The sequence below is a fragment of the Drosophila tropicalis genome, unplaced genomic scaffold (assembly GCF_018151085.1).
Source record: "Drosophila tropicalis isolate 14030-0801.00 unplaced genomic scaffold, ASM1815108v1 contig_222, whole genome shotgun sequence".
Taxonomy (NCBI): domain Eukaryota; kingdom Metazoa; phylum Arthropoda; class Insecta; order Diptera; family Drosophilidae; genus Drosophila; species Drosophila tropicalis.
In genome coordinates this window covers 109,651-127,808 of record NW_027172672.1, presented here as the reverse complement: position 1 = coordinate 127,808, position 18,158 = coordinate 109,651, and positions in this window count along the sequence as shown.

Below are 18,158 nucleotides of genomic sequence, written 5' to 3'. Positions count from 1 at the left end.
GATATCGGGTCTAGAACATATAATTCAGCCTTTATAGCTATAGAAAGTAGGTTTGCGGACACAGGCCACAAGCGGGTCTATAACTCATAGTGCAGCTTTCATGTCTGTAGAAGCCAAGTTGTCTCTCAAAATACATAAGATATCGGTTCTTGAACACCTAATTTAGACACCTATAGAAGTTATAAAATCGGACACACGACGCATGAGAGCGGGTCTAGAACTCTGTAGAAGCTAAGGTGTCATCAAAAGACGTCAGATATCGGGTCTTGAACATATAATTCAGCGTTGGTGGCTATAGAAAATAGGTTTGCGGACACAGGGCACAAGATAGCGGGTCTATTACTCATAGTGCAGCTTTCATGTCTGTAGAAGCCAAGTTGTCTCTCCAAAGACTTAAGATATCGGTTCTTATGGAACAGCTTTTATGTCTGTTGTCGTTGTCGTACACAAGACCCAAGATAGCGGGTCTAGAATTTATACTGCAGCTTTTATGTCTGTAGAAGCCAAGGTGTCTCTCAAAAGACCCAGTATAGCGGGTCTAGAACATATAATTCAGCCTTTATGGCTATACAAAGTAGGTTTGCGGACACAGGACTCGAGATAGCGGGTCTATAACTCATAGTGCAGCTTTCATGTCTTTAGAAGCCAAGTTGTCTCTCAAAAGACCTAAGATATTAGTTCTTTAACACCTAATTTAGCATTAATGCCTATAGAAGTTATAAAATCGGACACAGGAAGCATGAGAGCGGGTCTAGGACTCTGTAGAAGCCAAGGTGTTATCAAAAGACCTCAGATATCGGGTCTAGAACATATAATTCAGCCTTTATGGCTATACAAAGAAGGTTTGCGGACACAGGACACGAGATAGCGTGTCTATAACTCATAGTGCAGCTTTCATGTCTTTAGAAGCCAAGTTGTCCCTCAAAAGACCTAAGATATCGGTTCTTGAACACCTAATTTAGCTTTTATGCCTATAGAAGTTATAAAATCGAACACAGGACGCATGAAAGCGGGTCTAGGACTCTCTAGAAGCCAAGGTGTCATCAAAAGACCTCAGATATCGGGTCTAGAACATATAATTCAGCGTTTGTGGCTATAGAAAATAGGTTTGCGGACACAGGGCACAAGATAGCGGGTCTAGGACTCATAATGCAGCTTTCATGTCTGTAGAAGCCAAGTTGTCTCTCAAAAGACCTAAGATGTTGTTCTTGAACACCTAATTTAGCTTTTATTCCTATAAAAGTTATAAAATCGGACATACGACGCATGAGAGGGGGGTCTAGAACTCTGTAGAAGCCAAGGTGTCATCAAAAGACCTAAAAGAGCAGGTCTATACATATAATTCAGCCTTTATGGCTTTACAAAGTAGGTTGGCAGACACAGGACCCAAGATAGCGGGTCTAGAATTCATAGTGCAGCTTTCATGTCTTTAGAAGCCAAGTTGTCTCTCAAAAGACCTAAGATATCGGTTCTTGAACACCTAATTTAGCTTTTATGCCTAAGCCTAATTTAGCTTTAATGGACGAATGAGAGCGAGTCTAGGACTCTGTAGAAGCCAAGGTGTCATCAAAAGACCTCAGATATCGGGTCTAGAACATATAATTCAGCGTTTGTGGCTATAGAAAATAGGTTTGCGGACACAAGGCACAAGATAGCGGGTCTAGGACTCATAATGCAGCTTTCATGTCTGTAGAAGCCAAGTTGTCTCTCAAAAGACCTAAGATGTTGTTCTTGAACACCTAATTTAGCTTTTATTCCTATAAAAGTTATAAAATCGGACATACGACGCATGAGAGGGGGTCTAGAACTCTGTAGAAGCCAAGGTGTCATCAAAAGACCTAAAAGAGCAGGTCTATACATATAATTCAGCCTTTATGGCTTTACAAAGTAGGTTGGCAGACACAGGACCCAAGATAACGGGTCTAGAATTCATAGTGCAGCTTTCATGTCTTTAGAAGCCAAGTTGTCTCTCAAAAGACCTAAGATATCGGTTCTTGAACACCTAATTTAGCTTTTATGCCTAAGCCTAATTTAGCTTTAATGGACGCATGAGAGCGAGTCTAGGACTCTGTAGAAGCCAAGGTGTCATCAAAAGACCTCAGATATCGGGTCTAGAACATATAATTCAGCGTTTGTGGCTATAGAAAGTAGGTTTGCGGACACAGGGCACAAGATAGCGGGTCTAGGACTTATGGTGCAGCTTTTATGTCTGTAGAAGCCAAGGTGTCATCAAAAGACCTAAAAGAGCAGGTCTATACATATAATTCAGCCTTTATGGCTTTACAAAGTAGGTTTGCGGACACAGGACACAAGCGGGTCTATAACACATAGTGCAGCTTTTATGTCTGTAGAAGCCAAGTTGTTTCTCAAAAGACCTAAGATATCGGTTCTTAAACACCTAATTTAGCTTTTATGCCTATAGAAGTTATAAAATCGGACACAGGACGCATGAGAGCGGGTCTAGGACTCGGTAGAAGCCAAGGTTTCATCAAAAGACCTCAGATATCGGGTCTAGAACATATAATTCAGCGTTGGTGGCTATAGAAAGTAGGTTTGGCAACACAGAACACGAGATAGCGGGTCTATAACTCATAGTGCAGCTTTTATGTCTGTAGAAGCCAAGTTGTCTCTCAAAATACCTAAGATATCGGTTCTTAAACACCTAATTTAGCTTTTATGCCTATAGAAGTTATAAAATCGAACACAGGACGCATGAAAGCGGGTCTAGGACTCTGTAGAAGCCAAGGTGTCATCAAAAGACCTAAAAGAGCAGGTCTATACATATAATTCAGCCTTTATGGCTTTACAAAGTAGGTTTGCGGACACAGGACACAAGCGGGTCTATAACACATAGTGCAGCTTTTATGTCTGTAGAAGCCAAGTTGTTTCTCAAAAGACCTAAGATATCGGTTCTTAAACACCTAATTTAGCTTTTATGCCTATAGAAGTTATAAAATCGGACACAGGACGCATGAGAGCGGGTCTAGGACTCGGTAGAAGCCAAGGTTTCATCAAAAGACCTCAGATATCGGGTCTAGAACATATAATTCAGCGTTGGTGGCTATAGAAAGTAGGTTTGGCAACACAGGACACGAGATAGCGGGTCTATAACTCATAGTGCAGCTTTTATGTCTGTAGAAGCCAAGTTGTCTCTCAAAATACCTAAGATATCGGTTCTTAAACACCTAATTTAGCTTTTATGCCTATAGAAGTTATAAAATCGGACACAGGACGCATGAGAGCGGGTCTAGGACTCGGTAGAAGCCAAGGTTTCATCAAAAGACCTCAGATATCGGGTCTAGAACATATAATTCAGCGTTGGTGGCTATAGAAAGTAGGTTTGGCAACACAGGACACGAGATAGCGGGTCTATAACTCATAGTGCAGCTTTTATGTCTGTAGAAGCCAAGTTGTCTCTCAAAATACCTAAGATATCGGTTCTTAAACACCTAATTTAGCTTTTATGCCTATAGAAGTTATAAAATCGAACACAGGACGCATGAAAGCGGGTCTAGGACTCTGTAGAAGCCAAGGTGTCTTCAAAAGACTTCAGATATCTGGTCTAGAACATATAATTCAGCCTTTATAGCTATAGAAAGTAGGTTTGCGGACACAGGCCACAAGCGGATCTATAATTCATAGTGCAGCTTTTATGTCTGTAGAAGCCAAGTTGTCTCTCAAAAGACCTAAGATGTTGTTCTTGAACACCTAATTTAGCTTTTATTCCTATAGAAGTTATAAAATCGGACATACGACGCATGAGAGGGGGTCTAGAACTCTGTAGAAGCCAAGGTGTCATCAAAAGACCTAAAAGAGCAGGTCTATACATATAATTCAGCCTTTATGGCTTTACAAAGTAGGTTGGCAGACACAGGACCCAAGATAACGGGTCTAGAATTCATAGTGCAGCTTTCATGTCTTTAGAAGCCAAGTTGTCTCTCAAAAGACCTAAGATATCGGTTCTTGAACACCTAATTTAGCTTTTATGCCTAAGCCTAATTTAGCTTTAATGGACGCATGAGAGCGAGTCTAGGACTCTGTAGAAGCCAAGGTGTCATCAAAAGACCTCAGATATCGGGTCTAGAACATATAATTCAGCCTTTATAGCTATAGAAAGTAGGTTTGCGGACACAGGCCACAAGCGGGTCTATAACTCATAGTGCAGCTTTTATGTCTGTAGAAGCCAAGTTGTCTCTCAAAATACCTAAGATATCGGTTCTTAAACACCTAATTTAGCTTTTATGCCTATAGAAGTTATAAAATCGAACACAGGACGCATGAAAGCGGGTCTAGGACTCTGTAGAAGCCAAGGTGTCTTCAAAAGACTTCAGATATCTGGTCTAGAACATATAATTCAGCCTTTATAGCTATAGAAAGTAGGTTTGCGGACACAGGCCACAAGCGGATCTATAATTCATAGTGCAGCTTTTATGTCTGTAGAAGCCAAGTTGTCTCTCAAAAGACCTAAGATGTTGTTCTTGAACACCTAATTTAGCTTTTATTCCTATAGAAGTTATAAAATCGGACATACGACGCATGAGAGGGGGTCTAGAACTCTGTAGAAGCCAAGGTGTCATCAAAAGACCTAAAAGAGCAGGTCTATACATATAATTCAGCCTTTATGGCTTTACAAAGTAGGTTGGCAGACACAGGACCCAAGATAACGGGTCTAGAATTCATAGTGCAGCTTTCATGTCTTTAGAAGCCAAGTTGTCTCTCAAAAGACCTAAGATATCGGTTCTTGAACACCTAATTTAGCTTTTATGCCTAAGCCTAATTTAGCTTTAATGGACGTATGAGAGCGAGTCTAGGACTCTGTAGAAGCCAAGGTGTCATCAAAAGACCTCAGATATCGGGTCTAGAACATATAATTCAGCCTTTATAGCTATAGAAAGTAGGTTTGCGGACACAGGCCACAAGCGGGTCTATAACTCATAGTACAGCTTTCATGTCTGTAGAAGCCAAGTTGTCTCTCAAAAGACCTAAGATGTTGTTCTTGAACACCTAATTAAGCTTTTATTCCTATAGAAGTTATAAAATCGGACATACGACGCATGAGAGGGGGTCTAGAACTCTGTAGAAGCCAAGGTGTCATCAAAAGACCTAAAAGAGCAGGTCTATACATATAATTCAGCCTTTATGGCTTTACAAAGTAGGTTGGCAGACACAGGACCCAAGATAGCGGGTCTAGAATTCATAGTGCAGCTTTCATGTCTTTAGAAGCCAAGTTGTCTCTCAAAAGACCTAAGATATCGGTTCTTGAACACCTAATTTAGCTTTTATGCCTAAGCCTAATTTAGCTTTAATGGACGCATGAGAGCGAGTCTAGGACTCTGTAGAAGCCAAGGTGTCATCAAAACACCTCAGATATCGGGTCTAGAACATATAATTCAGCGTTTGTCGCTATAGAAAGTAGGTTTGCGGACACAGGGCACAAGATAGCGGGTCTAGGACTTATGGTGCAGCTTTTATGTCTGTAGAAGCCAAGGTGTCATCAAAAGACCTAAAAGAGCAGGTCTATACATATAATTCAGCCTTTATGGCTTTACAAAGTAGGTTTGCGGACACAGGACACAAGCGGGTCTATAACACATAGTGCAGCTTTTATGTCTGTAGAAGCCAAGTTGTCTCTCAAAAGACCTAAGATATCGGTTCTTAAACACCTAATTTAGCTTTTATGCCTATAGAAGTTATAAAATCGGACACAGGACGCATGAGAGCGGGTCTAGGACTCGGTAGAAGCCAAGGTTTCATCAAAAGACCTTAGATATCGGGTCTAGAACATATAATTCAGCGTTTGTGGCTATAGAAAATAGGTTTGCGGACACAGGGCACAAGATAGCGGGTCTATAACTCATAGTGCAGCTTTCATGTCTGTAGTAGCCAAGTTGTCTCTCAAAATACCTAAGATATCGGTTCTTGAACACCTAATTTAGCTTTTATGCCTATAGAAGTTATAAAATCGAACACAGGACTCATGAAAGCGGGTCTAGGACTCTGTAGAAGCCAAGGTGTCATCAAAAGACCTCAGATATCTGGTCTAGAACATATAATTCAGCCTTTGTAGCTATAGAAAGTAGGTTTGCGGACACAGGCCACAAGCGGGTCTATAATTCATAGTGCAGCTTTCATGTCTGTAGAAGCGAAGTTGTCTCTCCAAAGATTTAAGATATCGGTTCTTATGGAACTGCTTTTATGTCTCTTGTCTTTATCGTACACAGCACCCAAGATAGCGGGTACAGGATATTCAGTGCAGCTTTTATGTCTGTAGAAGCTAAGGTGTCTCTCAAAAGACCTAAAATAGCGGGTCTAGAATACATAATGCACCTTTTATGGCTATAAAAGTTATAATATCGGACAAGATCGGACAAGATAGCGGGTCAATAACTCATAATGCAGTTTGCATATCTGTATGAACCAAAGTGTCTCCCAAAAGACCTAAAATAGCAGGTCTGGAACATAAAATTCAGCCTTAGTTGGTATATAAAGTAAATTTGCGGACACCGCACCCAAGATAGCGGGTACAGGATATTCAGTGCAGCTTTTATGTCTGTAGAAGCTAAGGTGTCTCTCAAAATTGCGGGTCCTGGCATCAAACTGCACTTTAATGACTAAAGAAGACCGGATGTTTTCAAATAGAGGTAAGATAAAAGGTCTGAGCACATAATACAGTTTTTAAAGAACATATAATTTAGCCTTTATGGCTGTACAAAGTAGGTTTGTGGACACAGGAAACAAGATAGCGGATATAAAACTCATAGTGCAGCTTTCATGTCTTTAGAAGCCAAGTTGTCTCTCAAAAGACCTAAGATGTTGGTTCTTGAACACCTAATTTAGCTTTTATGCCCATAAAAGTTATCAAATCGGACACACGACGCATGAGAGCGCGTCTAGAACTCTGTAGAAGCCAAGGTGTCATCAAAAGACCTCAGATATCGGGTCTAGAACATATAATTCAGCGTTTGTGGCTATAGAAAGTAGGTTTGCGGACACACGGCACAAGATAGCGGGACTAGGACTTATGGTGCAGCTTTTATGTCTGTAGAAGCCAAGGTGTCATCAAAAGACCTAAAAGAGCAGGTCTATACATATAATTCAGCTTTTATGGCTTTACAAAGTAGGTTTGCGGACACAGGACACAAGCGGGTCTATAACTCATAGTGCAGCTTTCATGTCTGTAGAAGCCAAGTTGTCTCTCAAAAGACCTAAGATGTTGGTTCTTGAACACCTAATTTAGCTTTTATGCCTATAGAAGTTATAAAATCGGACACACAACGCATGAGAGCGGGTCTAGAACTCTGTAGAAGCCAAGGTGTCATCAAAAGACCTCAGATATCGGGTCTAGAACATATAATTCAGCGTTTGTGGCTATAGAAAATAGGTTTGCGGACACAGGGCACAAGATAGCGGGTCTATAACTCATAGTGCAGCTTTCATGTCTGTAGTAGCCAAGTTGTCTCTCAAAAGACCTAAGATATCGGTTCTTGAACACCTAATTTAGCTTTTATGCCTATAGAAGTTATAAAATCAGACACACGACGCATGAGAGCGGGTCTAGAACTCTGTAGAAGCCAAGGTGTCATCAAAAGACGTCAGATATCGGGTTTAGAACATATAATTCAGGGTTGGTGGCTATAGAAAGTAGGTTTGGCAACACAGGACACGAGATAGCGGGTCTATAACTCATAGTGCAGCTTTTATGTCTGTAGAAGCCAAGTTGTCTCTCAAAAGACCTAAGATGTTGGTTCTTGAACACCTAATTTAGCTTTTATGCCCATAGAAGTTATAAAATCGGACACTCGACGCATGAGAGCGCGTCTAGAACTCTGTAGAAGCCAAGGTGTCATCAAAAGACCTCAGATATCGGGTCTAGAACATATAATTCAGCGTTTGTGGCTATAGAAAGTAGGTTTGCGGACACACGGCACAAGATAGCGGGTCTAGGACTTATGGTGCAGCTTTTATGTCTGTAGAAGCCAAGGTGTCATCGAAAGACCTAAAAGAGCAGGTCTATACATATAATTCAGCCTTTATGGCTTTACAAAGTAGGTTTGCGGACACAGGACACAAGCGGGTCTATAACACATAGTGCAGCTTTTATGTCTGTAGAAGCCAAGTTGTCTCTCAAAAGACCTAAGAAATCGGTTCTTAAACACCTAATTTAGCTTTTATGCCTATAGAAGTTATAAAATCGGACACAGGACGCATGAGAGCGGGTCTAGGACTCGGTAGAAGCCAAGGTTTCATCAAAAGACCTTAGATATCGGGTCTAGAACATATAATTCAGCGTTGGTGGCTATAGAAAGTAGGTTTGGCAACACAGGACACGAGATAGCGGGTCTATAACTCATAGTGCAGCTTTTATGTCTGTAGAAGCCAAGTTGTCTCTCAAAATACCTAAGATATCGGTTCTTGAACACCTAATTTAGCTTTTATGCCTATAGAAGTTATAAAATCGAACACAGGACTCATGAAAGCGGGTCTAGGACTCTGTAGAAGCCAAGGTGTCATCAAAAGACCTCAGATATCTGGTCTAGAACATATAATTCAGCCTTTGTAGCTATAGAAAGTAGGTTTGCGGACACAGGCCACAAGCGGGTCTATAATTCATAGTGCAGCTTTCATGTCTGTAGAAGCGAAGTTGTCTCTCCAAAGATTTAAGATATCGGTTCTTATGGAACAGCTTTTATGTCTCTTGTCTTTATCGTACACAGCACGCAAGATAGCGGGTACAGGATATTCAGTGCAGCTTTTATGTCTGTAGAAGCTAAGGTGTCTGTCAAAAGACCTAAAATAGCGGGTCTAGAATACATAATGCACCTTTTATGGCTATAAAAGTTATAATATCGGACAAGATCGGACAAGATAGCGGGTCAATAACTCATAATGCAGTTTGCATATCTGTATGAACCAAAGTGTCTCCCAAAAGACCTAAAATAGCAGGTCTGGAACATAAAATTCAGCCTTAGTTGGTATATAAAGTAAATTTGCGGACACCGCACCCAAGATAGCGGGTACAGGATATTCAGTGCAGCTTTTATGTCTGTAGAAGCTAAGGTGTCTCTCAAAATTGCGGGTCCTGGCATCAAACTGCACTTTAATGACTAAAGAAGACCGGATGTTTTCAAATAGAGGTAAGATAAAAGGTCTGAGCACATAATACAGTTTTTAAAGAACATATAATTCAGCCTTTATGGCTGTACAAAGTAGGTTTGTGGACACAGGAAACAAGATAGCGGATATAAAACTCATAGTGCAGCTTTCATGTCTTTAGAAGCCAAGTTGTCTCTCAAAAGACCTAAGATGTTGGTTCTTGAACACCTAATTTAGCTTTTATGCCCATAAAAGTTATCAAATCGGACACACGACGCATGAGAGCGCGTCTAGAACTCTGTAGAAGCCAAGGTGTCATCAAAAGACCTCAGATATCGGGTCTAGAACATATAATTCAGCGTTTGTGGCTATAGAAAGTAGATTTGCGGACACACGGGACAAGATAGCGGGTCTAGGACTTATGGTGCAGCTTTTATGTCTGTAGAAGCCAAGGTGTCATCAAAAGACCTAAAAGAGCAGGTCTATACATATAATTCAGCTTTTATGGCTTTACAAAGTAGGATTGCGGACACAGGACACAAGCGGGTCTATAACTCATAGTGCAGCTTTCATGTCTGTAGAAGCCAAGTTGTCTCTCAAAAGACCTAAGATGTTGGTTCTTGAACACCTAATTTAGCTTTTATGCCTATAGAAGTTATAAAATCGGACACACAACGCATGAGAGCGGGTCTAGAACTCTGTAGAAGCCAAGGTGTCATCAAAAGACCTCAGATATCGGGTCTAGAACATATAATTCAGCGTTTGTGGCTATAGAAAATAGGTTTGCGGACACAGGGCACAAGATAGCGGGTCTATAACTCATAGTGCAGCTTTCATGTCTGTAGTAGCCAAGTTGTCTCTCAAAAGACCTAAGATATCGGTTCTTGAACACCTAATTTAGCTTTTATGCCTATAGAAGTTATAAAATCAGACACACGACGCATGAGAGCGGGTCTAGAACTCTGTAGAAGCCAAGGTGTCATCAAAAGACGTCAGATATCGGGTTTAGAACATATAATTCAGCGTTGGTGGCTATAGAAAATAGGTTTGCGGACACAGGGCACAAGATAGCGGGCCTATTACTCATAGTGCAGCTTTCATGTCTGTAGAAGCCAAGTTGTCTCTCCAAAGATTTAAGATATCGGTTCTTATGGAACAGCTTTTATGTCTGTTGTCGTTGTCGTACACAAGACCCAAGATGGCGGGTCTAGAATTTATACTGCAGCTTTTATGTCTGTAGAAGCCAAGGTGTCTCTCAAAAGACCCAATATAGCGGGTCTAGAACATATAATTCAGCCTTTATGGCTGTACAAAGTAGGTTTGCGGACACAGGACACAAGCGGGTCTATAACTCATAGTGCAGCTTTCATGTCTGTAGAAGCCAAGGTGTCTCTTAAAAGACCTAAGAAATCGGGTCTAGAACACCTAATTCAGCTTTTATGCCTATAGATGTTATAGTTTCGGACACAGAACTCAAGAAAGCGGGTCTAGGACTCATAATGCAGTTTGCATATCTGTATAAGCCAAGGTGTCTGCCAAAAGACCTAAAATAGCAGGTCTGGAACATAAAATTCAGCCTTAATGGGTATATAAAGAAGGTTTGCGGACACAGGACACGAGATAGCGGGTATATAACTCATAGTGCAGCTTTCATGTCTGTAGAACTCAAGAGAGCGGGTCTAGGACTCATAATGCAGTTTTCATATCTGTAGAAGCCAAGGTGTCTCTCAAAAGACCCAATATAGCGGGTCTAGAACATATAATTCAGCGTTTGTGGCTATAGAAAATGGGTTTGCGGACACAGGGCACAAGATAGCGGGTCTATAACTCATAGTGCAGCTTTCATGTCTGTAGTAGCCAAGTTGTCTCTCAAAAGACCTAAGATATCGGTTCTTGAACACCTAATTTAGCTTTTATGCCTATAGAAGTTATAAAATCAGACACACGACGCATGAGAGCGGGTCTAGAACTCTGTAGAAGCCAAGGTGTCATCAAAAGACGTCAGATATCGGGTTTAGAACATATAATTCAGCGTTGGTGGCTATAGAAAATAGGTTTGCGGACACAGGGCACAAGATAGCGGGCCTATTACTCATAGTGCAGCTTTCATGTCTGTAGAAGCCAAGTTGTCTCTCCAAAGATTTAAGATATCGGTTCTTATAGAACAGCTTTTATGTCTGTTGTCGTTGTCGTACACAAGACCCAAGATGGCGGGTCTAGAATTTATACTGCAGCTTTTATGTCTGTAGAAGCCAAGGTGTCTCTCAAAAGACCCAATATAGCGGGTCTAGAACATATAATTCAGCCATTATGGCTGTACAAAGTAGGTTTGCGGACACAGGACACAAGCGGGTCTATAACACATAGTGCAGCTTTTATGTCTGTAGAAGCCAAGTTGTCTCTCAAAAGACCTAAGAAATCGGTTCTTAAACACCTAATTTAGCTTTTATGCCTATAGAAGTTATAAAATCGGACACAGGACGCATGAGAGCGGGTCTAGGACTCGGTAGAAGCCAAGGTTTCATCAAAAGACCTTAAATATCGGGTCTAGAACATATAATTCAGCGTTGGTGGCTATAGAAAGTAGGTTTGGCAACACAGGACACGAGATAGCGGGTCTATAACTCATAGTGCAGCTTTTATGTCTGTAGAAGCCAAGTTGTCTCTCAAAATACCTAAGATATCGGTTCTTGAACACCTAATTTAGCTTTTATGCCTATAGAAGTTATAAAATCGAACACAGGACTCATGAAAGCGGGTCTAGGACTCTGTAGAAGCCAAGGTGTCATCAAAAGACCTCAGATATCTGGTCTAGAACATATAATTCAGCCTTTGTAGCTATAGAAAGTAGGTTTGCGGACACAGGCCACAAGCGGGTCTATAATTCATAGTGCAGCTTTCATGTCTGTAGAAGCGAAGTTGTCTCTCCAAAGATTTAAGATATCGGTTCTTATGGAACAGCTTTTATGTCTCTTGTCTTTATCGTACACAGCACCCAAGATAGCGGGTACAGGATATTCAGTGCAGCTTTTATGTCTGTAGAAGCTAAGGTGTCTCTCAAAAGACCTAAAATAGCGGGTCTAGAATACATAATGCACCTTTTATGGCTATAAAAGTTATAATATCGGACAAGATCGGACAAGATAGCGGGTCAATAACTCATAATGCAGTTTGCATATCTGTATGAACCAAAGTGTCTCCCAAAAGACCTAAAATAGCAGGTCTGGAACATAAAATTCAGCCTTAGTTGGTATATAAAGTAAATTTGCGGACACCGCACCCAAGATAGCGGGTACAGGATATTCAGTGCAGCTTTTATGTCTGTGGAAGCTAAGGTGTCTCTCAAAATTGCGGGTCCTGGCATCAAACTGCACTTTAATGGCTAAAGAAGACCGGATGTTTTCAAATAGAGGTAAGATATAAGGTCTGAGCACATAATACAGTTTTTCAAGAACATATAATTCAGCCTTTATGGCTGTACAAAGTAGGTTTGTGGACACAGGAAACAAGATAGCGGATATAAAACTCATAGTGCAGCTTTCATGTCTTTAGAAGCCAAGTTGTCTCTCAAAAGACCTAAGATGTTGGTTCTTGAACACCTAATTTAGCTTTTATGCCCATAAAAGTTATCAAATCGGACACACGACGCATGAGAGCGCGTCTAGAACTCTGTAGAAGCCAAGGTGTCATCAAAAGACCTCAGATATCGGGTCTAGAACATATAATTCAGCGTTTGTGGCTATAGAAAGTAGGTTTACGGACACACGGCACAAGATAGCGGGTCTAGGACTTATGGTGCAGCTTTTATGTCTGTAGAAGCCAAGGTGTCATCAAAAGACCTAAAAGAGCAGGTCTGGAACATAAAATTCAGCCTTACTGGGTATATAAAGAAGGTTTGCGGACACAGGACACGAGATAGCGGGTATATAACTCATAGTGCAGCTTTCATGTCTGTAGAACTCAAGAGAGCGGGTCTAGGACTCATAATGCAGTTTTCATATCTGTAGAAGCCAAGGTGTCTCTCAAAAGACCCAATATAGCGGGTCTAGAACATATAATTCAGCCTTTATGGCTATACAAAGTAGGTTTGCGGACACAGGACTCGAGATAGCGGGTCTATAACTCATAGTGCAGCTTTCATGTCTTTAGAAGCCAAGTTGTCTCTCAAAAGACCTAAGATATTAGTTCTTTAACACCTAATTTAGCTTTAATGCCTATAGAAGTTATAAAATCGGACACAGGACGTATGAGAGCGGGTCTAGAATTCATACAGCAGCTTTTATGTCTGTAGAAGCCAAGTTGTCTCTCAAAAGACCTAAGATATCGGTTCTTAAACACCTAATTTAGCTTTTATGCCTATAGAAGTTATAAAATCGGACACAGGACGCATGAGAGCGGGTCTAGGACTCTGTAGAAGCCAAGGTGTTATCAAAAGACCTCAGATATCGGGTCTAGAATATATAATTCAGCCTTTATGGCTATACAAATAAGGTTTGCGGACACAGGGCACGAGATAGCGGGTATATAACTCATAGTACAGCATTCATGTCTTTAAAAGCCAAGTTGTCTTTCAAAAGACCTAAGATATCGGTTCTTGAACACCTAATTTAGCTTTTATTCCTATAGAAGTTATAAAATCGAACACAGGACGCATGAAAGCGGGTCTAGGACTCTCTAGAAGCCAAGGTGTCATCAAAAGACCTCAGATATCTGGTCTAGAACATATAATTCAGCCTTTATAGCTATAGAAAGTAGGTTTGCGGACACAGGCCACAAGCGGGTCTATAGCTCATAGTGCAGCTTTCATGTCTGTAGAAGCCAAGTTGTCTCTCAAAAGACCTAAGATGTTGGTTCTTGAACACCTAATTTAGCTTTTATGCCTATAGAAGTTATAAAATCGGACACACGACGCATGAGAGCGGGTCTAGAACTCTGTAGAAGCCAAGGTGTCATCAAAAGACCTCAGATATCGGGTCTAGAACATATAATTCAGCGTTTGTGGCTATAGATAGTAGGTTTGCGGACACAGGACACGAGATAGCGGGTCTATAACTCATAGTGCAGCTTTCATGTCTGTAGAAGCCAAGTTGTCTCTCAAAAGACCTAAGATGTTGGTCTTGAACACCTAATTTAGCTTTTATTCCTATAGAAGTTATAAAATCGGACATACGACGCATGAAAGGGGGTCTAGAACTCTGTAGAAGCCAAGGTGTCATCAAAAGACCTCAGATATCGGGTCTAGAACATATAATTCAGCGTTTGTTGCTATAGAAAGTAGGTTTGCGGACACAGGAAACGAGATAGCGGGTCTATAACTCATAGTGCAGCTTTCATGTCTTTAGAAGCCAAGTTGTCTCTCAAAAGACCTAAGATATCGGTTCTTGAACACCTAATTTAGCTTTTATGCCTATAGAAGTTATAAAATCGGACACAGGACGCATGAGAGCTGGTCTAGGACTCTGTAGAAGCCAAGGTGTCATCGAAAGACCTCAGATATCGGGTCTAGAACATATAATTCAGCGTTTGTGGCTATAGAAAGTAGGTTTGCGGACACAGGACACGAGATAGCGGGTCTATAACTCATAGTGCAGCTTTCATGTCTGTAGAAGCCAAGTTGTCTCTCCAAAGATTTAAGATATCGGTTCTTATGGAACAGCTTTTATGTCTGTTCTTGTTGTCATACACAGGACCCAAGATAGCGGGTCTAGAATTTATAGTGTAGAAGCCAAGGTGTCTCTCAAAAGACCCAATATAGCGGGTGTAGAACATATAATTCAGCCTTTATGGCTGTACAAAGTAGGTTTGTGGACACAGGACATAAGATAGCGGATATATAACTCATAGTGCAGCTTTCATGTCTGTAGAACTCAAGAGAGGGGGTCTAGGACTCATAATGCAGTTTTCATATCTGTAGAAGCCAAGGTGTCTCTCAAAAGACCCAATATAGCGGGTCTAAAACATATAATTCAGCCTTTATAGCTATACAAAGTAGGTTTGCGAACACAGGACACGAGATAGCGGGGGGTAGGACTTATGGTGCAGCTTTTATGTCTGTAGAAGCCAAGGTGTCATCAAAAGACCTAAAAGAGCAGGTCTATACATATAATTCAGCTTTTATGGCTTTACAAAGTAGGTTTGCGGACACAGGACACAAGCGGGTCTATAACTCATAGTGCAGCTTTCATGTCTGTAGAAGCCAAGTTGTCTCTCAAAAGACCTAAGATGTTGGTTCTTGAACACCTAATTTAGCTTTTATGCCTATAGAAGTTATAAAATCGGACACACAACGCATGAGAGCGGGTCTAGAACTCTGTAGAAGCCAAGGTGTCATCAAAAGACCTCAGATATCGGGTCTAGAACATATAATTCAGCGTTTGTGGCTATAGAAAATAGGTTTGCGGACACAGGGCACAAGATAGCGGGTCTATAACTCATAGTGCAGCTTTCATGTCTGTAGTAGCCAAGTTGTCTCTCAAAAGACCTAAGATATCGGTTCTTGAACACCTAATTTAACTTTTATGCCTATAGAAGTTATAAAATCAGACACACGACGCATGAGAGCGGGTCTAGAACTCTGTAGAAGCCAAGGTGTCATCAAAAGACGTCAGATATCGGGTTTAGAACATATAATTCAGCGTTGGTGGCTATAGAAAATAGGTTTGCGGACACAGGGCACAAGATAGCGGGCCTATTACTCATAGTGCAGCTTTCATGTCTGTAGAAGCCAAGTTGTCTCTCCAAAGATTTAAGATATCGGTTCTTATGGAACAGCTTTTATGTCTGTTGTCGTTGTCGTACAAAAGACCCAAGATGGCGGGTCTAGAATTTATACTGCAGCTTTTATGTCTGTAGAAGCCAAGGTGTCTCTCAAAAGACCCAATATAGCGGGTCTAGAACTTATAATTCAGCCTTTATGGCTGTACAAAGTAGGTTTGCGGACACAGGACACAAGCGGGTCTATAACTCATAGTGCAGCTTTCATGTCTGTAGAAGCCAAGGTGTCTCTTAAAAGACCTAAGAAATCGGGTCTAGAACACCTAATTCAGCTTTTATGCCTATAAATGTTATAGTTTCGGACACAGAACTCAAGAAAGCGGGTCTAGGACTCATAATGCAGTTTGCATATCTGTATAAGCCAAGGTGTCTGCCAAAAGACCTAAAATAGCAGGTCTGGAACATAAAATTCAGCCTTAATGGGTATATAAAGAAGGTTTGCGGACACAGGACACGAGATAGCGGGTATATAACTCATAGTGCAGCTTTCATGTCTGTAGAACTCAAGAGAGCGGGTCTAGGACTCATAATGCAGTTTTCATATCTGTAGAAGCCAAGGTGTCTCTCAAAAGACCCAATATAGCGGGTCTAGAACATATAATTCAGCCTTTATGGCTATACAAAGTAGGTTTGCGGACACAGGACTCGAGATAGCGGGTCTATAACTCATAGTGCAGCTTTCATGTCTTTAGAACCCAAGTTGTCTCTCAAAAGACCTAAGATATTAGTTCTTTAACACCTAATTTAGCTTTAATGCCTATAGAAGTTATAAAATCGGACACAGGACGTATGAGAGCGGGTCTAGAATTCATACAGCAGCTTTTATGTCTGTAGAAGCCAAGTTGTCTCTCAAAAGACCTAAGATATCGGTTCTTAAACACCTAATTTAGCTTTTATGCCTATAGAAGTTATAAAATCGGACACAGGACGCATGAGAGCGGGTCTAGGACTCTGTAGAAGCCAAGGTGTTATCAAAAGACCTCAGATATCGGGTCTAGAACATATAATTCAGCCTTTATGGCTATACAAAGAAGGTTTGCGGACACAGGACACGAGATAGCGGGTATATAACTCATAGTGCAGCATTCATGTCTTTAAAAGCCAAGTTGTCTTTCAAAAGACCTAAGATATCGGTTCTTGAACACCTAATTTAGCTTTTATTCCTATAGAAGTTATAAAATCGAACAAAGGACGCATGAAAGCGGGTCTAGGACTCTCTAGAAGCCAAGGTGTCATCAAAAGACCTCAGATATCTGGTCTAGAACATATAATTCAGCCTTTATAGCTATAGAAAGTAGGTTTGCGGACACAGGCCACAAGCGGGTCTATAACTCATAGTGCAGCTTTCATGTCTGTAGAAGCCAAGTTGTCTCTCAAAAGACCTAAGATGTTGGTTCTTGAACACCTAATTTAGCTTTTATGCCTATAGAAGTTATAAAATCGGACACACGACGCATGAGAGCGGGTCTAGAACTCTGTAGAAGCCAAGGTGTCATCAAAAGACCTCAGATATCGGGTCTAGAACATATATTTCAGCGTTTGTGGCTATAGATAGTAGGTTTGCGGACACAGGACACGAGATAGCGGGTCTATAACTCATAGTGCAGCTTTCATGTCTGTAGAAGCCAAGTTGTCTCTCAAAAGACCTAAGATGTTGGTCTTGAACACCTAATTTAGCTTTTATTCCTATAGAAGTTATAAAATCGGACATACGACGCATGAAAGGGGGTCTAGAACTCTGTAGAAGCCAAGGTGTCATCAAAAGACCTCAGATACCGGGTCTAGAACATATAATTCAGCGTTTGTTGCTATAGAAAGTAGGTTTGCGGACACAGGACACGAGATAGCGGGTCTATAACTCATAGTGCAGCTTTCATGTCTTTAGAAGCCAAGTTGTCTCTCAAAAGACCTAAGATATCGGTTCTTGAACACCTAATTTAGCTTTTATGCCTATAGAAGTTATAAAATCGGACACAGGACGCATGAGAGCTGGTCTAGGACTCTGTAGAAGCCAAGGTGTCATCGAAAGACCTCAGATATCGGGTCTAGAACATATAATTCAGCGTTTGTGGCTATAGAAAGTAGGTTTGCGGACACAGGACACGAGATAGCGGGTCTATAACTCATAGTGCAGCTTTCATGTCTGTAGAAGCCAAGTTGTCTCTCCAAAGATTTAAGATATCGGTTCTTATGGAACAGCTTTTATGTCTGTTCTTGTTGTCATACACAGGACCCAAGATAGCGGGTCTAGAATTTATAGTGTAGAAGCCAAGGTGTCTCTCAAAAGACCC